Here is a 23,095-nt window from a genome sequence, read left to right as displayed (position 1 = left end):
ATTTTATATTACATATATTCATCAAATGACAAGAGACCCGAACTGTGCAGTCTACATTTTGTGCATAGCTTCACACAGATTCCAAGTGGTCTTACTAAAGAAGTGGGAAAGCATAATTGGCACACAGGCTTTACACATAATCATCATATTTATTTGAGGAATAACACCTCACAGGCCTGACAATCTGGCACCCCAGATCCCTTCTCTCTCTGTGCTCTGGTCTCACAGTGGGTGATCACCAGGCTGAGCTGATTCGGCCTGAAAGGCAGCGCTGTTTAATGAGCAATGGAGGGCGTGAGTGAGGAGACAACAGGTGGAGCGTCAGATTAATGCTATGCAGCTGGGGATGGACCACTTTTCTTGCCAGCTGTCGACCTGGATTATAATCATTAAAAAAGTATGTTTGCGAAAGTGTTCATGCTACCAATACATTTTTCTGCGATTTCATCAGCTGTTGGGAGAAAAAAAGTTATATTCAAAGGATGTTATTCATCTGGCTGTTGTTCAGAGATATCATCTCTCAGCATGGCAGATATCCAGGTAAATATTGATATGTTTCTGATTCGCTGCTGTAAGCAGCAAGAACCCTGCCAAGAAAGGTCTTGCATCTGATCTGAATCATGATCTGTAGTATTTGGTAACAGCACTCTCAAAACTTGGCACAGTGCAACACTGACTTCATTGCTCAGGGCACACCAAATATAGTGATTTTTTTTCAGTTGATGTGGCTCGGTTCACTTATTGCTTTGAAAGTCCAGTGTTCTGCCTCACTATGTTGCTCTGCAATCAATCTTCTCTGTAAAGGACACTTTTTCCCCCAAACAACTGCATTGTTTAATCAGTCACAAAGATAGAAACACAAGTGACTCAGTGGGAATCTCGACAAACACTGTGAGTCTTAATTAATTTATCACATTAGTTGTTTCAAGCTCCCAAGCTCAAGTCATTGTATAAAGCACTTACACCAAGGCCTTTTCAAGACTTCATTTAGATGACTGTGTAGAAATCAGGCTCTTTGAATAATTTGCATCATATTAAAGCCTCGGATAGTGTCAATGAACAGTAAGTCAAGTATGCAGCGACGCTCTCCAATGTGAGTGTTATGGTACACTGTGGCCTGCTAATGGTGTGAATACTGGCACATTTTTATAAGTAGATGCTAGTATGTTTGCTCCAAGTTTGGAAGCAGTTTCTATGGTAACAATGTCCTATCTTCACTTTCTCACTGACAGTCAGTAGATTTAGCTCGTACTACTGATTGAAAATTAAGTAACTCTATTCAAGCCTGTGAAGAGCCATTGCATGGACACTTCGAAAACATGTTGCACTCTTTAATCATGACTAGACACGTGCAGAGGAAAGCAAACTTGCTTGCTTGCCAAAACTTAAAAGCTATACACCATCTTGACAGAATGGTTAAAGGCTTTTAAGTTGAGATGTAGAGATGCATTAGGGTATACTGGCAGCTTGCACACTCTTTAAGTCAATAACTATCAAAAGACGTTTTACTTAATTATTTCCTCACACAACAGACCTTTGATCCCCATAGTACAACAAACAAGGTTGTCCACAGGTTGCAAAGGCTAGACATATGGCTGATGAAATTATTGATGAGTCAGTCATAATATTATTGACCACCTGCCCATCTCAACTAAAGCGGCTATGTTCTCATTGAATGAAGCTTGACTTCGTGAATCTGTACTTCCCTGCTAGAAGCTCAGCTCAAACCTCATTCACTAGAGTTGTGATTGTCCTACAACAACAGAACCCTTAAAAGTCCTGAAAATAAAAAAGTGGGGAATTTTAATTTTGTTTTGCTTCCACCTTTCAGGCAGCAAAGATACAGAACTTCAAGAGTAAAGCAGATGCTGGGATTGTTAGGAGATAAAAGCCTTCTGTTACAACAGCTGCACGCTGAGTCAAGAGGCTGTTATTGTAGGAAGTGGAAATGATCACCCAAAATGACTTGTGTGGCAGTATTCTTCACTGTGACTCAGAATTAAATCTACATGTCATAAAGTATATCCGATACATATCTGAAAAGGAAAGTACTGTGAAACATACTGTGAAAATACTCCATTACAAGTAAAGGGCCTGTGCAAAATGTAGTATCTAAAGTAAGTACTCATAATGCCAAAAAATAGCAGATGGAAGTGTTTTACTATCACATATCATTTAAACATACATTTTCTCCTTGAAGCAGCAGACAATCAGACATTAAACAGCTTAAACAAAATTAACAAATTATTTATTTTGAAAGGGGGGATTTAAACACAATATGTTCAACACATTCAATTAGTCATATCAATGCTGTGTCATCTGTGTTCCATCCAAAAGAATAAGTCATGGCAATTCCCATAGGTGACCTAAAATATGTATTGTTTATTTTTCTTTTTTCCTTAGACTATCTCTAGATTAATATGAAAGCTTCCTTCTCAAGTTGCTTTCTAAGAAAAGTGCTATTGATGACCATCCAGACAATGTTAATGGTATTAACATCAGTAAATAAATTCAGTCACAGAGGTCTCTCCATTTCTATGATCAGAGAGCCAGTCTGATGTTGACAAAGGTAACCTTGTTACTCTGGTCAGCTGGATATTTGTGGGGGTTGCCCATCAACCATCAAGAACTCACAAGCATTGCAATAGAGCTGGCTCAATGGGAAGCAATCGGCTTGCTCAAATCATTCATCAGACGTCTGCACGACAATGTGGTTGGCTGGGGTGTGAAGAAAGATTAAGGGATGACCTTCACACAACATCAAAGTGTAGATGAGTCCTAGACTGATCATCTGATTGCTCCTTGTCTTGTCTTGGCTTTCACTTCAGATGATTGTACACTTAAAGAAATGTTTGTTCAATCGGTGAGGGGCAATTGGGTGCATGGAGCAAAAACAGCTCCACAATCAATCCCTTGAGTTAGAAAGTAGAGGCATTATCCAGCAACTCTGTGAGCTGACTTTGAGCAGCAGCAGTCTTTAAGTTTGCTTTTGAACAATGAAAGAACAATTCTGAAATAATTGTGTTTTTTTTATTCTCTTTTTACAGCACTCCTGTGTTTTCCAATTATTTGATCACATTATGACACACTTGCTATTTTTCCTTTCTAATAGTTATTTTTTAGAGTACATTTCAGATCAGAGGACGCCCCACTCCACCCACCACCACCACCGCCACCACCACAGTAGGAAGGTAATAGTGTGTATAGTTTTATTTAGTATTAGAATGTTTGTATGAAGTTATTGCACCTTTCTTGTTGGAAAGTCAATCAAATAACCACAGAGAGACCAAAATAAACCACAAAGAAATGAAAAATGACTAAAAAGAGAAAAAAACTGCCATAAAGGAACATAAAACAACTACAAATAGATTTTAAAAAAGCACAAAGAGGCGCTAAATGTCTCCAAAGATATGCACAAATAACAAATAAGAGACAAAAACAACCACAATCTGATGCGAAACAACTATAAAGATCACAAAAGGATTACAAGTAGACACAACGACCACAAAGTGATGCAAAATGACCACAAAATGTTGCAAAATGACCACAAAGTGTTGCAAAATGACCACAAAGTGATGCAAAATGACCACAAAGTGTTGCAAAATGACTATAGAGACACACAACATTTTTTGTCAGTTTTTGTGAGGACTTTTAGTGTCCAAGGCCTCACTGTCTCATGATCTATCCATGGCTTTAGGTTTTTGGAGTAACAAATAGCAGCTAATCATTGATATTATTTCAAATTATAATATTTACAGTCGTGAATTTGGCATTTGTTTATTATACGGTGTAAACATTGTAAATACCATGTACAGTCTATTATTGCCTCAAATCAAGGCTTTGGATTTGAGTCTTAACACAGATGGATTTTAGGTTGATATTGTGTAAAACCAAGCTATACTCACTGCAAGTTTTACAGACTATAGAAGGTGGAATAGTCTAGTCAAACAAACCAAAAAAGCTTATTGTTGACTTAAATGGATCATGATTGACAGGAGACCTTTCTAACATAATCACAAACAACCTTAGTGGGTTGGTTGAATGATTCATTTTGGAGACAAAGACAGAAATGGGACACACACCTGGAAGCAATGTGACTGTTTACAAAGCAGAAAACAGAAGTAAAAAGTGGAGGCGTTTGGCTGGCTGGCTCGTCTTTGCTCTGACGTTGCGCCTGAATATGAAATCTTACTTAAAGAGATGAATTACGCCACTAACCAAATTAGAAGTCTCCAGAGCTGGTTTCTTTGCATTAGGAGTTGAATGAATGACTCTGGGAGGGTAGACAAAATCGATCTGAAAAACTCACTGTGATGCATGTAAGGATGAACTATGAATTAAAATGATGAAAAATATATGTAAAAAGAAGAGCTGATGGAACTGCAATGTTGAAGAGACAGAAAAACAAGATTTAGTGTTTCATAGTCGCAGATGTTTGCAGAAGTCATTGAACAGGTTAATTTCTTCTGTGCATCATTAGTGCATCAGCTGTTTACAAGCACAGACTGAGGTTACTTAACATTCATAGGGAGGAGAGCCATGTATTGATTATGATGATGACTTTTGGCACCTATTGACCTAAAATAATTTTCTCACTGTTTGATGAAAAGCATTTGCCTTCAGTGTGGCATGTGGGAGCAGCTTTATTCATGGAGCATCTGTCATCTTTAAAGACAGTTGTTTTAAATTTCATAATTGGTAGGAAACTGCATACTGCCTAATCATGCTGCATTACAAATCAGGGAACTAATCAGCTACATCTTCTAACACTATGTATTTGTAACTGCATTGAAATCTAATATAATTATCTAAACAAAAGATGTGCCGCTCGCAGCGAAACAAGATACAAAGTCTGCTGTATAAAATTGCTTTAATTTGATGAAGGACCAAGGAAATGTATTTATTATTATACAGCTAGAGGTGGTACAACAAAATGAAAGTTTGCGGTCCCTTCATCTTACACACACCGAACAACAGAAAATTAAAGTTAGAATAACATAAAAAAATAAATAGAGTAAAACAATATATACGATTATTTATACACCCAGGAAAAGACGATATATTTTCTTATTTGGTGGACTTTGAGCGCCTTGGACTTTGCAAACCTTGTCTTTGGGTTTTATATTTCCCCAAGGAACCAATTAATGTGATTGGTGTCCTGTCCTTCCAGTGAGAGAGAGAGAGAGAGAGAGAGAGAGAGAGAGAGAGATTGTATGTTTGTGTGTGCTTTGCAAGTACATGTATGCCCATTTGTGTGTCTTCTCAGAGATAGAGTACCAGGACTTTACTTAAAGTAGCTGTCAATCATTACAATGAAGAGATAGTAAATGGAGTACTACACCATCTGATAATTTTTATGATCCTTAAGATGTTATTTAGCTCTAATCTATCTTAAAACATAAACGAAGCATCTCCACTCAAGATAATCAGCTACATCCAATAAACAAAAAATAGGTCATTATAGCACATTGTCATCCTTGTTCATTCACACCTGACAGCACGTTCACACCGAGCCTGTTAGATCTAATTCATGAAAATCCATCTGCATTAAAACTTCAGCAGGTGAGTGCCATTCAAACTCAAGCATTCGCCAAACACTGCACCAAGACAGCATTAAACAATATATATATATGTGTTGGCCCTGTATTTTTATAGTATCCCTTTTATGATTGATGAAGAGCAGTTGCAGTCTAGACAAAACAGAGATTAATTCTCATTTGCAATAATTCATTCATCATTTCTTCTTTTTGCCTGACTACCGACGAAGGTAAAGCCTTCGAGCACAGTCACCAGATCCCATTTTGGTTTGATCTTTTTCTGGCATGGTTTCAATTAAAGAAAATTAATAACAGACATAATCACAACCTACATAAGTACCTTAATTATAGCTATATATGGCCTTTATAACTGCTATTACCTTTTGACTGACGCCTTACTGTACGTGACTCTATATGGAATGCTAATGTTTGACAGGGCAGTCATTTATTTAAAGTCACTACTCCACTAATATCCTGTTCTATTTCCACTATTTCCTCCTGAACACAGCTTTTATTTAGATGCAGTTTTGTTTTTGAATGCAGGGTTCAAAATTTAGGTTCAGGAGTTTTTGTTGCCAGCTAAACTCAAATATATGTATGAGGAGTATAAATGACGGTTGAATCACTTAAATGCAGAAAATTAAGCAGAAAGCTTAGGAACCTCTGGTGTACCCCCTGGTATAAATCAGAATATATATATTTTGGGGACATGAACCAATACAGATAGTAGTCTTGTGTTATGCCTTTGATATATGTAATTCCATGTATTTGGGCAATAAGATATCATAATTTGGAGTCAAATGTAATGTATGTATGTATGTGATTAGTTGTACATATTAACCCTTGGTAGAAATGTTTTGATCATTTTGTGCAAAACAAAACAATGTTTCCTTTCAAAGAAATTTGCCTTAGCAATTAATTATTAACCATGTCCAGTGTCAAGACCCTTATCTTTTGGGTTTTGTCTCAGCTATGCAAATGCATACAGTGCATATTAATATAATGATGTTGTATGGCCTTTTGAAACTTTGACTAATGAAAAGTTTCATATAATAAAATAGATAAGAAGATCATAGTTATTTCTGTGCAAGTGCTTTGTGTGTGTTTAAGTACAGTGTATTGGTTTGTGCTGTGTACAGTGCACAATGCACAGAGGAAATATGTTGCATATACTGGGCTCACAGAGCACCAGCAGCCTGCATATTGTAAACCAGCTCTATGTTTGTGAGCAGTGTCTCTGCCAACTCTTTGGTGTGACTTCTAATGTTAAAAGTCCCGCTGCCTGTCCCCCTGCTCTTGATCTGTAATGAAAAGGTGATCCACACACTATACGGCACAACACACTCTGCTATGTTCATCATAATATGCATAATCTGGATGTTACAAAAGGAATTAATTTAAGCGATCAGGGACTTTACACAAAAATCCTGATTCTGAAGTGATCTTTGACAGAGCTGTTTTGTATCGACTTTAATGGGCTCCCGTGTACAGGATATTCATCAAACAGAGCAGGTGCCCGCAGATACACTGCCATGGTGTTTTGCATCCCAGCATCTAATTACTTTTTTCAGAGAAGATGGCAAGGAAGAGACACAGCAATGTTCAATATGCCTCACTCTGCCATTTTGTGATGCTTGTTTACTAAAGGGTTTCATCTATCATAAGGCAACCAGCAGGTGGCTGGGGAAACTACACAGAAACGTTTCTGGCACTCTTGGGTGGATTAATTTTTGTGCACTCCTAAATTAATTATGCCTGATTCACACCCTCGAGTGAATCCCTACATCTCCGGCTTTATCCCCACAATCTGTCAATGGTACGGTGGCTCATTCCAACTTGACTGTCTCCAGCGTTCGTGTTCTCATGTACTCCTTAGCTCTGTGGGCTAATCAGTTGTCACAGAAAAAAATCCCCATAAAAAAATGATAAATGGCAGTCATCGAATTTTCTCCTGAAATGTAATCAGCACGTAAGATGCTAGTAAATAGAAGAAATGGAAGTGCCTAGCAATAATGGTCAGACGTGCCATGATGTTGTTTTTTCTTGAAATGCACCTTGAATCCAAAGGGCCATCGCTGCCACTTTCAATAAACTCCCCTAAGTAAACTCAAATACATTCTTTCCTGAGATGAGACCAGACCACAGCTCTGTGAACACAGTGTGCAGTTAATGACACATGAGCTGCTGATTCAAGGTGATGTTTGCTAATGGTTTTTTTTTACCATTTTTTATATGAGATACCATCTCAGCAAAGGTGCATCTTTGTTTTGCAATGTCTAAATAAAATGTGCCCAAGGGCAGCTAGGCTTAAGTGGCAGCAGTTTTTGTATATTCAGCCTTATCTGCTAGTTACAGCCTTTATTAGATATCGGAAATCCTCAACCAATTGCCTTCCTTTCCTGAATGTTAAGTTACTGTCAATAACATTTCCTTTTCATGTCTGATGTCCTCAGGCCCAACTCTGACAGTGTCATTGATGGCCTTGTCCTTCACAAGAAAAAACTCTTCATAAGTCTGGTCACTACAAAAACTGAATTTGAAATACTGAGAAAAAACGATTCAAACCAAAGTTTGTACACTTATAATATATTCACCGCCATGTTTTCAAAGGTAATATAACTCAACTCATTACTAAGATAATGACTGGCTGATAGCTCCTGGTAGCTACTACATTATAAAACATACCCAATAAAGGTGATATGCTGCATCAGTTCTGTATAATTAAATACAATATAATAACTCATTAATTACATTTAAGTTGTTATCTTTAAGATTTCAGTCCTGGTTGATTGGGTGACACCTAGTGGTAACAGTAAGTACAGTTTAATACAACAGCTAACATTCCTTGAGAAGCTACTGTTTCAGCACAAAGAAGAACAACTGGTATATGTTTACAGTGCAGCCTTTTTTTTCAGTTTCCTGTGACTGCTTCACAATAAAAGCCACTCTGTGTTTTGACATTTAAATGCCTTCAATATGAAACACTGGCAGTAACTTAATTCAACTCTGACACCACTTTAGAAGAATGAGAGCCTGCAAAACTTCCTGCATCATTTCTTGTGAATACCTTGGGAAGGCAATTTGAGCCCAGCACCGGAATAGGAAACTTTGTCACAAACAATGAAAACTAAGAGAAAGAGAGGTAATTACAGGAAGCAAATGTATTGAATGGTTATTGCTAAAGAATACATACCGTAATAGTATTAAATACTGGGTTTAATTTAATTAAATTCTTAAGGATTATAACTTTATTGGACAATGTGCTGCTTGATTCAATGTAACTATAACCAATCTACTTGCTTGTTCCAACATAGTCTGCTGCATCAAATCCAGACATTTAGCACTTACTTAGGAAGAAATTAAATTTGTTCATGTTTTCCCCCTGTGACTAATACCACAGCCTAGCCATTCTTCACTACTGAGAGAAAAGAGCTCATTCTTCCTTTTATAAAACAGCTGAGTGTCACATGGGACACTTGAGAGTGAGGTGGTGCAACAGCTCTTCTTAAATGGCACATGCACACACACTACAGCACAGGAACTTGCTGTTTGAATTTTACAGGTTGGGAGAGCTGTGGAACAGAAATGTGCCATGCTGTTGTACCATATGTTTCACAGCTCTGTCTACAAACCATGACTGGTCCCTTTGATTACAGTTTACACATTGTTAACCATATAACCAGAGCATCGCTCCTTGAGCATGCAGTTGGCCAAGCCTCGGTAACTTCTCTACATTAGTGTGAAAAAGTAAACATATTTGCATTCCATGTGCAATGTCTTTTATGGTTTTTTTTGGCTTTTTTCCCCCATACATTTTTGTTCCTCGTAGTTCACAAACAACAAGAAACATGGCAAGAGATAAAGGAGAATGAGATCTTGTGAAAGTTCCTACCCAGAGTCAAACTGGGTAGTGGGATGTGTTTAGATTTAAGGTTTCTATGAGCTTAAACTTACTGTAAATATGGATATTTTCACCTCCCTATGTACACCGCTCTCATAGTATGCCATACATATTTGTCCACTCTCACTGTACAAAATGACGTGCCTCTAAAATCTTTCCCAATTCAGAGAAATGGGTTCATATTAGACTAACTTGGTAACAAAGAGTTTGGATGCTTCAATTCAAGTCGTTCGTAGTATAGAGCCGTGGAAAACTGTAATGTGCGCTGCCATTTCCATTTAGAAAGGTTGGTCACATTTCCAAAACCGCTGTCCCCTGAGGATATCTGCCTCTCTCAAACAGCAATTTATCGAACAGGGCAGCCTCATCTTTTCCACTCCTAACCGTCATGAGAAGCTGTAATTCTCTTTCAGTATCCTCAGCACGATCTCTCTCTCTCTCCCCCTCCACAAAGAACCAAGCTAAGGCAACTTGCATACAAAATAGCTGACTCAATCATCCAGCTGCATAATCAAGATAAGGGAGACGGGGACAGGAAAAGGGAGACGTGAAAGCAAATGTGAGAGACAGCTTCAGCAACAGCAGCAAAACTAAGATGTTTTGAAACAGTCATAACTCCAGACATTAAAAGTTGGGAAAAAATCAGATAGTGATTCACACGGATGGTAAAGGCTAAGCTCAGGCTGGTATTCTGTATGAAATGACTGGAACGAGGGCAACCACTGACAATTAATACAATGCCTGCGGTTCAGTGGCATAAAACAGATTGCAGAAGTTGTATGTCTTAAATGCTTTCCTGGCTTTAAATGTCACTAGGACAGTAACACATTATTTATCCAGAACAGAGATGATACAGCACTCCTACGTCCATAGTGCAGCTGAGTGGAAAGCCAGAGAATTGTTCCTATAGGCTTGTCATTTCTTTGGCTGTCGAGTGACCGCAGGTGTAGGTTATATTAAACCTGGCATCGTTTCAGCGTTTTTTGAGCCACTATATATGCTTTGGACTACAGATCCCCACCAAACCACCAGCTCCTCCGCTCCTCCTCCTCTGTCAGAGAATTTAGAGAGTCTTCATTTTTGTGGAAGACTTCAGAGCTGGCTAAACCTCTTTGGAAATTAGGCCTATGCTGACTAGAATAAAGAAATCAATCCATATGAAGCCTTGTGCAATTCAAATAAATCAACATGTCTAGTGTGAAGTATATAGTATGCATTTCCCAGACAGATGGCACAGACGCAGCAAAATCCTCAGCTAATCTGAGTGAGACTGCACAGAGCTACTGTACTGTAAGTACAAGACTGTATAATGACAACATAATAAATCCAAGCCATGCAATGCACTGATCATTTATTATTTGTGTTTGAAATTATGAGTTAATGCACGTTTAATATGGTATAGTGCTGTGGCAGGGATGCTTATTTATATATTTATTTATTTATTTATTTATTTCCAATAATAACCAGACAAAGTAAATTACATTCACATTAACATGTGCTCTCATTCAGATGTGACTAGATACCAGTTTCATTGTGTGAATCTATGAAATAAAGTTGAGCCTTCTTCACTGCGTAAGTAAAGCGGCCGGGGAGCTGTCCGTGGTGCTGAAACGACATCGCAAGCGGGCGGTGTTACTGGAGCTTTACAGTTGCAAAGTACCCTCTACTTTCACTGGAGCTGTATCAGATGGAGTGTTTGCAGATCAAATGCAAACCTATTGTGTCGTTAAAACGCGCCCCTATCTTGGTAAATAACATTGAGATTGATCAAACTTAAAAAAAATAAAGTTAAAAGACTATTTGCAACGTACAAGAACCGCAGTTAAAGCGAAAAAGTGCCCCCCGTGTCCCGCTCACAGTACACGTCAGCTTGCGAAGATCTGGCAAAAACTAACGCAAAATGCATCTACTTCAGCACGATGGTGCACAAGTTCAGCTGTGCATTTTGCAAGGTGTATATGCACTTGGTAATAGAACAGTTTGTGTTTTTTTGTTCTGCAAAGCCAAACAAGACTACTCAAATTCAACACCACTATTCTTTAAAAGCATTCAATATCAATCTGAAAGATTTACCGCTACTCCGTGTGAATGCATAGGGACATAAAGTATAGTATTCTGTCTATAAACTCGCCGATATTGAAGTGTAAAATCTAGCAACACTGTAAGAGCTTACCTGCTTGACGATCGCGGAGCAAGAGCCTCTTCCCGATACAAAGCTGGCAGCTTACTGTATGTCACCACGAACACAAGACATTTGTTCAAAGAGACATTAGGTATTTCTGTTAGATAATAAAAAAAATAAAAATTAAAAAAAGAATCCCAGTTTTCTCTTTTCGGTTTGAAGACACACAAAGCAGCGACTGACTGCGTCAAGGGAGAGTCTCAAAGATCCATTTAGCGGTGAGTGATTTAATTCAGGGGCTGAGCTCCTCTCACCGCTCGCCTTTATGTATGCTGAACAGACCCGGAGCCCTGCATGGGTTTTTCTATTACACCGAGAGCTGACACCGGCGTTTAACCATAACAAGAGGAGGCGGGTAGGCAGGTAGGTACTGTATCAGTTGGGAAACTGCGGGGAATAAGTGCGAGAGGAGCGCATGTTGATCCTCTAGTCTAGCCGAGGCAAAGTTTAAATCTCATAATAAGATTGTTTGTCACCGCGAGGCTATAAATGGTGGCGGGCTCATCACGGATGCCGAGAGGGTTATGGCAACTCCTCGGGCAGAAGTGAGTACGCATGATAGCCGGTGTGTTATAAAAACGGTTTCCAGTTTCAAGTTAATGAAGACAGTCGGAGTGAAAAGTATCAGCTACGTCACTTGAGCTTTAGGGCTTGAGCAGCCTATCTATGAGCAAACTTTTCCTCCCTTTCTCTGTGAGTACGGGCTGCACCGCCGCGCTGGAAATGGTTTTGAATTGCTCAATTTCACAGTCTGGTTGGAGGCATGTTTAATTTTGTATTGCATGAAAGGAGATAATATTTTCCCACACACAAAGGTCCATTGGTCCTACCAGCAGGGGGCCCCTTAGTAATCTAAAGAAATGCTTAATATGTCCATTTCATACTATTTGGTGACGGTGATTCCTAAATAATAATGTGAGGGAACTTGTGTATGAAAACATGAGGTATTTTTACTGTATTCCGTTTAATATCACTTGAATGCTTTTTGTAATGATCACATAGACCTAATGTTATATGTGTATGTACTTTTAAATTCATATGATTAAGTCAATTTTATTTACATAGTCCAATATCACAAATTAAACATTTGCTTCAAGGGGGTACAGTCGGGATATACCTCTCTGTCCTTAGACCCCTGACCACAGGCTGTGGCATGTTGTCAGTATATGACAGGCTCGGGTACTCTAATGTAAATGGAAACCATTAAGGAGCCCCCTTAGACAAGTAAAAACTGCCACATTGTGATGGCAGTGGTCTGTAAATTGAAGGGGGAGCAGATGAAGGGAGGAGCCAGGACAGCTATTGAAGTAGACCATACTTCACTGAGGAGGTCAAGCCTTGGTCTCTGTGATAGTAAATCAATATATATCAATGATAAATTATTGAATACAAGAACCTGCAGAATACAAATTCCCACCCACACAGACCTGCATCCACACAGTCTAATACAGGATGGTGTTTACAAGAAACACAAGATGATGTAACATGTTTAAATGCAGGTATATTTGTATTTGTGGATACCCTTTCTTTACTCTCCCTCTACTTTCGCAAATAAACAATCTAAGTTATGTATGCATAATATGCTACGATGGCAAGGTTGATTAAGACCCTACTTGGGGGTCAGAGCAAAAGGAGCTGGAAAAATACAGAGAACAGAAGAAAAGATTACATTACATACTAATGAATAAATCTGATCTGTGCCTCAATGGTTAAACCCACATTGTCTGTCCCTGTGTAAATGCAGTCCCAGATTTAATTTATGGAGAGTGCAGCCTGATGTCCTCTGTAATGACGTAGTCTGGGGGATGACCCGAGTAAGTCGGGAAGTGGCAGCCAGGCTGCAGATGCTCTTCTCTGAGAGGGAGCAAGTGGTTGTGTGAGGACTTGGCACAGATGCTGCAATGTCTTGTCTCATTGCAGCAGTCACGTTGGAGCTGTGAAATGTGGATGTGGACAGCCCGGCCCAGGAAGTCACAGCAGTGCAGCTGCAGCACTGAAAATGACAGACACACTGTATCATGCTCCCTAATATCTTCATGACCCTGGGGTGAACCTGATACGTGACCCCAGACACAGTAGCCTTTGAGCCTGGTGCTGCCACTGCACATCACCCTGAATTCAGAAAATAAAGGTTTAAAGATATCAGGATCCACAGCTGGCAGAATAAAGAATGACCGGTCACAGCCAAAGGTCTCATCTTTCTTTTGAGCAGGTAAAGCTACATGAATTCTGACAAATGCCAACAATACTGCTTCAATTCTGAATCCTAACATGCAAAATATTTCTTTGGATACATTGGAGAAGGCTCACAAGAGCAAGCTTCTGAAATATTATATTTTTTTATTCAGATACAACCTGAGGACTGAGGACCTTTCAGAGTGTAGCTGATGGGCTTTCATAATGGACCTTCCCAGCTGAATTTACCTTGAGGGCACAATTGCTTTAATGTTGTCCAGGTATGAGCTTTGATTCACAATGGATAGGACTGTTCATAATATACTGATGATACAGTGGAGAGTAAGTACATAAGGGAATATATAAATCTAAATATGTAATGCAGTGTCATCTTGCTACTAGATTTATTGACGTAGAGGATCTGTGGAAAAAATAAGAAAATCTAGAAATCTAGTTTCTTTGTTTTGATACGAGGGGATGGCCTACTATATGTAAAAATACATTTAGCCTCTAATCCAATGTGGAAATATGTTTGTTTACATTGTAGTATGTAAGTCTCTTGTTGTTCTGTTGCTTTGCATTTGAGTGGCTTAACCGCATGTTCAGTTAAAATGATGCTTTTGGGTTTTAGCTTTAAGCAGCACATTATGTTCAACGTGATTGTCCTTTCCCAACAAGCAAGCATAGCAATGAATTTGTCACTTAATAATAGTCTGTGGAGGCTTTAAGCTAAATTTTATGACTTCTCCCAGCAAATGGCAAAGTAAAAAAAATAGTCTCAATTATTCTGTTTCTGTTTTTCCAATTAACTTTTTTCAAATGGCTAAACAAAGTCTGGATATTGCATATTCACACCAGACAACAGACATTTTATTCATTCTTGAGCTTTCTCACACATTTCTTATTTACACACTGAATATGAGTTCAATACATATTGATATTTTACTATGAAGTTATCTAAACTATCTCACAATAGAATACTGACTTCAATTTAAGATTTCAGATGTCCTCAATTCCAGAAACAACGATGAGCCTAAATAAGTGCTGTGGGAATTGATCTAACAACGTAAATGTAAGCAATTTTTTCTGTATTTATTGAGACACACCACTACAGAGATTTTGCTAAAACAAAACTGCACATGGAATTTCAGCTTCTCAGGACATACCAGGTATTGTTGTCATCAACACAGGTTTGAGAGAAAGTATAGCTAAGGAGCAAAAGAGACCAACAACACCACTGGCCCTAGAAATCAATCAAGCTATTTGAGTATGTACATATAACTTAGACTTAGACTTACCTCTAATATGGAATAACAGATGAGAATGACAGCAATACTGCTTTTGAAATCAGGCACTTTTGACTAGTCTTGCATTGGGGAGGGTAGTAATGCTTCATGTAAATTGTGAGCAACTGCTACAAATGAATGGATTATAATGTCACTAAATGAAGTCCAGGCAGTCTGGGTGGAGAAGAAAGAGAGGCAGATAGGTGGAATGTATTATTCAAATCCTCCATTTACTGGCTAAGCCAATTTGGTGCTGAGGCAAGTACCAGGGCTGGCAATAATTCAGAGGAGGAAACGGTGACTGCTGGTTGATATAATGGAATATCTGCTGTCAGTGAAGTGCAGGAGATCTATCTTACTGGTGAAGCAGTGGGACAGCATCTACAGCTGCTTCACCAACGATAATGTTGTTTAGGAAGCTGCACTCAAAAGTGCTTGTTGACGCTTAACAACCCTACTTACCAATGTGGTTATTGTCCTCCAGCAACACACAAACAGATGGAGGGTTGAACGTTGGAAAGGCAGCAGTATACAGTGATTGCATATGACATGGCATTAAAGTCTCCCTACTATTGTTCATTCGTTTGACAGTGTTCTCTATCAGACCCTCTGTTTACAGCTAACAAATACATAAATAAAATGAAACCAAAGATTGGGTCATCTGTGAAAGTACTGATTACAGAAAAATTGTCCATTTAAGTGTAGCATATCTAATGACATGATATACACAGTATATACTAATGCAGTACTAATGCTCTACATGGTTGAGGTGGAGATAAGTTTTCATTATTTAAGGGCTTCAGCTGATTCGTGTTTCCATTATAGATTCATCTGCTGGTTATTTTCTGCAATCTGTTTTTTGTTTGGTTTTTAAAAATTAAGAAAATTCTGAATATGCTCAAGCTTCAAATGCTGTCTCAAAATTATTCAGTTTAAGGTAATTTAAGATGATCAAAAGCAGCAAAGCAGTCATTTTAGAAGCTGAAATTATGAAATGCATTTTTTTATGATTAATCAGAACAATTATCAATCAATAATGGATAGATTAACTGTTTAAACTAAAATTGTATATACTGTTTCTGCATAGACAAATTTTTTAATAATGCATCATATTCTCAATGTTTACAATGTTTGGTATGTAAAATCTTAATTTGTAAAAGTAACCAGTAACCTTTGTTACTCCCTGTCAGATAAATGTAGTGGAGTATATTGTGCAATATTTACTTCTTAGTATAAAGTGTCATGTAATGCAAGTACAGTTTAGATCCCTCAGATATGCACTGAAGTAGTAATTTAGTTAATATCCAGGTACATTGACAGCAGAATATTAGCACAATGCCCAGAAAAAACTGTGAATGCCTTTGCATTTGATCTTTCATGGCTAATCTAAAATTCTATTGAGCGGAAAATAACAAGCAGTGACAGAGGGACAAACCAGAGCAATAAAAGAAAAGAGAAATATGTATGCAGGCACCAGTTTAACCTGCGCTGCACTAACCAAAGAATTGCAATGAGCAAACTTACAGTGAAGAATAATTTGCATAAACACTAGGTAGCGCACTGAGTGGGACTAGGTTACGACACAGATCCCAAGCCACAGGCCTTTGTGGGAGTACCATTTGCATTCATTTAAATATTTAGTCAGCATAGATAAACTGTTTGAGATAATAATTGATCTCATATTTCCCCGCTATGGTTCAAAGTTTTAAATTGCATCTGGAATGGACTTGCCATGTAACAAAATCCAGTTTTCATTTCACCCAGCTATGCATGTTTGGGTTGAACTATAAAATATCAATCACCCGTTGACTAGACAAGGAGACCAATTTGAGATTTCATCCTCTTATCTGTGAGTCTGCAGGGGTCGTGAAATGCCACTTAAGCCAAGGTATTACCCTCAGTGAAGTTTATTGTCTCTCTGCTTTGCCTATGTCTGCGCTCATCATCCAGCAGTCAAGGTGTCAGACTTACCTCATAATTTCCCCAGGAGCCAGAAAAAAAATGAGAGGGAGGGTCATACTTGCTCTGTAATTTGCTGAAAATGATGTCCTCTCTCAGCATCACTCCCCCCTTTTGTATGTTTCCTGTGAAGATATTTGACAGCTTGGGTACCAGGAGAGACAGACAGCTCACTGTGGAGAGCAGAGCGTGGGCAAACTCAGCCAACACTCACCGAGGAGGGCTGAGGCCCCATGGTGGCTGCCTCAGCGTGACCGGTGGGATAAACACACCACCTACACTAAAAGCCTTACAAAAGAGACACGGCTATTCCAATAGCTGTGACATGCAGCCTGTACTCTGTGACTCGGGAATGAACAAGGTTTATTTATGGTTTAGATGGAAGAAAGGCTGAAAATACCTGATGTTGGTACTTTCAGCTCTCCCAGCTGAGCTACTCTGGTTCAGGATTAGGGTTGGGTGCTCTCCCTACAAACAAGGGAATGGAGCTCTATGTCTGTAAATAGTGTCCAGCTCATATTGATACACTTACAGGGAATGCACAGCGGGATTATTTTGACAGGGGATGCAAGACATATATAATTAAAAATGGATAAGTGCCTGTGTGCCTGCTTTGGTCATTTTTTTTTTTACCTCCTTCTTCTTTTCTATCCATTAGCTCAGAGGCAACAGGGGAAATGTATACCTATATTTTACACATAGCTCAGAGGAAAATTGCACTACATGCATGATTCAGAGGCTGGTTCAGCCTTGACGTCTCAATTTATCCATCATCAACAAGTACAATGACTTGACTCGGATTTGAGGTTCTGTGACAGATTGATTTAATTTGAATATCATGACAATTTGACATTGTAGTCAAAGGAAAGTGCTTGCATAGCACGTCCTTTTCCATCAAGTTGATGACATAACTTTTCCTGAGATACTGACAGCTACATTAAGAACCCAACAATGGGGAACATTTTCTTAGATTCCTCCCTAATAATGATTATATATAACAAGAACAGCAGCTCCGGATGTAGCTTAAACTTAACAATACCTCTGTATTTGAATTATTCAAATTTGAGGGTACTCTGAATGCAGAGCAATCCCTTACTAGGGCCTTTTATTAACAAGCTTGGCTGCACGCCTGTGAAACCATGAGATCCTCTGACTCAATGCCATCGTTTATACAGTCAGCAATCCTCTCACCTGTCTGCACACATACAGGCAGCCGCTTCATGCCCCAGAGGGGTAAAAATAACTAGTTAATTATTCAGCTTGTGGAACTGATGCCGTCTTTCATCACCTGAAATGTCTTGAGAAACATCTCAACTAGACAGAACAGACATACAGTATACCAACAGAGACGTAGCAGAGGGAAACACCATCAGTCATGGAGGATGCGCTACCCATTCAGGTTCTTTGTAATCTTCTTCATTAGTAATTATATAAGCTAATAGAAGAAACCCCTGCTAATATTAGATGATACTTTATGTCAGACCCATAGTTTCCAAGAAAATGCTGCCTTAAGACTGCTGACATCTTAACATTAACCTTCTGAGTTTAAAATAAATTCATAACACATGAATAATATTCACAACAACTTCATCATTACAGATTCAGCCATCATTAGGTTTTTATGCTGACATTTCTTTTGAATGGAAGTTTTGCTTTTATGTTTAGTTTATGTAAAACTAGTTTATACATGGGTAAAACTACGTCCTAACCCTGGTAACATTTTTCTTTAAATCATCTCAATAACTAATTAATGCCACTCTTGTCTTTGCCAAATATCTAGCTGGAGCCAGCCACTGGTTTGCTTACCTTAAAACAAAGACTAGAGACAGAAGGAAACTCCTAGCCAGGCTCTGTTCAAAGATAACTAATCCACCTACCAGCATCTCCAAAGCTCATACATTAACATGTTATATATTGTTTGTTTAATCTGTGAAAACAACGTCTAAAAATTAGATTAACATATCTATCTTATCTTATCTTTACAAGAGCCTATATAATACAGTTATTTCCTGGAGTCTCCTCTGGTAACTGTTTTCTCTTTCTCCAACCTATATGCCAAGCTAAGCTAAACACCTGTCGGCGGTACAGAACAGATATATGGGTCAATCTTCTCATCTGACTCTCGGCAAAAAAGCTAATTAGTGTATTTCTAAAAATGACAAACTATTCCTTTATCATCCATTCATTTTTTATATGTAATTTAGTGAAGCTAAATCAGTAAAAACAACAAATAAAGCCGTTATGACAATAATATATGCATACATGCTGATGAAACATTCCTAATCCTACACAGTATTGTTTTTTTCATTCACAACACCTGACTAATGATATAAGATGTAAACAAACTGAAGCGGGTCAGAGGCCAGGGAAGTGGATTCAGGCACACATGTGCTGGATATCCACATCAATCTCACAGTCATTTCCAACTGAGTGTTGGTACACGATGGCTGTTGTGTGTCTGCAGGCAGTTAGCAATGAGGCGCCCACCAGTCTGCATCTGTCTGACTGCAGCCGGGGAGCCTGGGCCTTGCAGTGCCCTATCCATAAGAGAGCTGAGCCCAGCAGGCAGCCCACACAGATGCTGTGCATACTGACAAAAGGACAACCGCCTACACCGTGTTGTCTAAATGATTCCCTGGCTCACGTAACGGTAAAAAAAAGCAGAGCAGATTGTGAAGTGTATGATCAGTGGAGGTTGGAAAGTGTTTAGAGATATACTTGCCTCAGTTCCTGTAAAACTTTTCATTAGTGCTCTGCAGAGTTGCTTGAATAAAAAGAGGAAGGTCAAAGGTTGCGAGCTGGTCTATGATTTCTGACAGATGGTGCAGGGAGAGGGATTAAATTTTTTTTTAAAAAATTAAAAAAAATAAACTTGACTAAAAGTGCTTCATTCTTTTGAACGCTGTTGCATCTGTGAAGGTGAGAGGAGGGCAAGTGAAGTGCACTTACATACAGCAGGCACATGTTCAGCTATTATTGCAGGTGGCATTATTGAAGCTATACAGCAATAAAAGCAAGACATACACACACACACACACACACACACACACACACACACACACACACACACACACACAAGAGGCATTCATGAAAACACACAACGCTACCACATATTTCTGGTAAGTTGACGTTGTCATGTGCAGCTGAAGTTTTCATCAAAATTGATGCCCCACAAAAGCTGTCATGAGCTTATTAGCTTGATGTGTTAATTACTGCTCATTAACAAATGCATTTATTCATGAACTCATATTAGATTGTCCATTATTTGTAATAACCTTGTTAATTTTAAATAACTAGTTTGCAACATCTAAATTAATATAAGAATGCTGTTAAAATATCTCTACAGCTGAATGCTGTGCATCATTAGTATTCAAACTAGCATAATTTCCTGACTGGTAAACATCTACAGGAGCAGTATGGCTGGTTTTGATGGAATGTGCAAAAAGTGGTTAGCAACACTGCAACAAACTAAACTCATCTGCATTCAGCCTTATGCTGTCCATAACTCCCATACTGGCCAAGTCATCCAAAATATTGAAAACAACCATTTGCTGTGCCTTCCACCTGGGTTGCCAAGTTTTTACACTGGGGGCTTTTTGGAGAAATTAGTTTTCAATATTCTGTGTGTAGTCCTTTTAAAAAAGCTCTTTGCTTTAATTTGAAGAAATCAAATGGCTTGAGGCCTACAGGGGTGCTTAATTAAACTAGATTACAGAATTCAACTTATTTTATAAATCAGTGATTTATTGTGTGATAAAATAATTGTAGTGAATGTTAACTTTTGGCTTTTTTTCTACCTGTCCTGTGAGCAAATATGATACTGCTTACAGTCAAATAATAGTTATGAAAGCAGTGAAGTCATGCATGCGCCTTGTACAGCTCTGCTAATTGCCATCCAGCCACTCTGGCCTTAGTCACCACAGGGATATACAAATATTGAGCTGCCACAGGAAGCTCTGCAGGGTTTTTAGATAGTTCCAGTTACTGATCTGTGACAGCATGAAGGCTGTGTCAGTCATTAAGAATAGTGAGTTTATGCAAAAGAAATTTGAACTACTGATCCATAATGCATCTAAATATTAGTCCGGTGCTCAGGGAACAGACCACCCTCCCTGTTTGGGTCATGCACTTACTGTTTGTGAACCTTGCTGAATCTGTAAGTGTTGACTAGGACTCAATCTTCTGTACTGTAGTACTGACATATAAGATAGTATGTGTGTTTGTTTGACTATACAGTAGCTCCACAGTATCAATATTGTTGTTGACTGTATTTAAAAAATATTGATCACTCCTCAAATCCCATTTGTTTAACTCTATTATTTTATGAGGTATTTACTGCCTGACAGCCACTGTCATTGATACACTCATCTGAGCAGTGTTAAAACATAGCAGTAGTTGGACCAATACTCCTATGTTGCTACTAAAAGTTTAAATAAAATGCCAGAGAAGCACACTCAGGCCTTATACCCCACATAAAATGTTACATTTTTCCTTCAGGTCTTGCACATCACGTTGTTTGTTTGTGGCAGAATAGGAGTAACACCTGATTCTTGCTATCTGAAACATCTGTGCATCCCCCATAATGCTTGCACCGCAGTAAGCCTGAACTTTATTTTGATTAGGATTGTGACAAGCGGAGATAATCACACATCACTTTCTGAAAGAGCTGCTCTCAGAGGAAAACACTTTGAATCAAGTGACTACATCACTGGGGGGTCCCTTAAAGGAGACTCTACAGAAGCCAAAAAATAAATCAAATCTGAAAATCTCTTCTGGCTTTATGAAAGGCTTAATGTCGAGGAAGCAAAAAGCAGCTACTGTAAGCTTGTTTTTAATAATTACTGTACATTTTAAAGATTGCTGCAACTCTGTGGTAGCATTGAGTGTGGCAGGAAGAGTTATGAATACTTCCACATGCAGTATTTACAGAGGTGTCGAATATGCAAATCCGCAACTATAAGGGCAGCAGCTGGTATTTCTACAATGATCCAATGAATAGTCTGCTGTTGGCAAAAGCTTGTTACATCACAGTAAAATGGTTACGTATTTTCCCCACACACTTCTTAAAGTGAGAGGATTTTACTCACAGTTTCAGAAGATAATTAGGACAAATTCATTCTTGTTATAGGCATTGTTTGGATGTAGAAACTAGCTTGAATAAATGAGGGGGTTTATGTGAAACAAAGGAATGGTTTTGATGCTGAATGGGTTTGGTCTCACACACATGCAAACCCAAGAGCCCCAGAGACAGAAACAGCATGTAGGAGGGACCGCTGAGAACACCTCCTGCCTTGTTTCCGGCCTGCAGCTCTCATGTGTAAAGCATACAGCATATGGAGGCATTCAGCTGAAAAGCCCACAGGCTCCTTCAGCAAATACAACATAAAGCACAGTTTTTCTCTGCATGTCTGTAACTGTACCTTTCTACTTCTATTTCTGACAAGATAAGATCATTTAAGGGAGGGGTGTTAACTAGATTAGTCTGAGAAAGCGATCAAATCATAAAACAGTTGTCAGCTTCGCTATATATGCTGGCCATGTTTAGGTAGCTAACACAGCATTAGCCTACCTCCTTCTTGAAAGCTGTAACATTATCTTGTGTGACTTCACATCATTGCAGATGCCATATCATCTACATTTTGTTGTTCACAGAGTTAATCCAGCCAGCGGTGGAAAAAATGGGCATCATGTGTCAAGTTATCTCACAACAATCAAGCAGTTGTTAGGGTGATCTCTCTCTTCGTCTAATAACATGAGCAAGGTCTTCATTTTCTTTCAAATTATTCACAGAGTTATCCAGCAGAAAGTTATTGTCCATATGTTGCCAATTTTAGTCGTATCCCAGTGCGTTTACTGACATTTAAAACGTCAAATGTGTGTAACTGTAATTTGTGAAGCCTAGTGGTGTGTGTGTGCAGAGTATTTAAAATGAGTTCAATTTTGACCGTCTTTTGAACGTTATAACAGTCTAGACTAGTCGACTAGTCTAAATCTCAGGCAAAATTAGTCAGCAGGATCAATCACTAATTTTGGAAAATATGCTTATTGCTTTCTT

General features: G+C 38.6%; 1 protein-coding gene across 1 annotated transcript in view; it reads right to left on the bottom strand.

Annotated features, from left to right (window-relative positions):
- The window catches only part of elfn1a (extracellular leucine-rich repeat and fibronectin type III domain containing 1a), a 68,503-nt gene extending 56,328 nt beyond the window's left edge, over nt 1-12,175 (bottom strand). The window contains exon 1 of the mRNA XM_051388077.1: nt 11,612-12,175. The gene's annotated coding sequence lies outside the window, so the exon portion shown is untranslated. The remainder of the gene's footprint in view (nt 1-11,611) is intronic.
- Nucleotides 12,176-23,095: the final 10,920 nt, after the last annotated feature.

The sequence above is a fragment of the Dicentrarchus labrax genome, unplaced genomic scaffold, assembly GCF_905237075.1.
Source record: "Dicentrarchus labrax unplaced genomic scaffold, dlabrax2021, whole genome shotgun sequence".
In the NCBI taxonomy this organism is placed as follows: domain Eukaryota; kingdom Metazoa; phylum Chordata; class Actinopteri; family Moronidae; genus Dicentrarchus; species Dicentrarchus labrax.
Note: the sequence above shows the minus strand (reverse complement) of the source record. Positions and strands in the feature narration are given on the sequence as shown.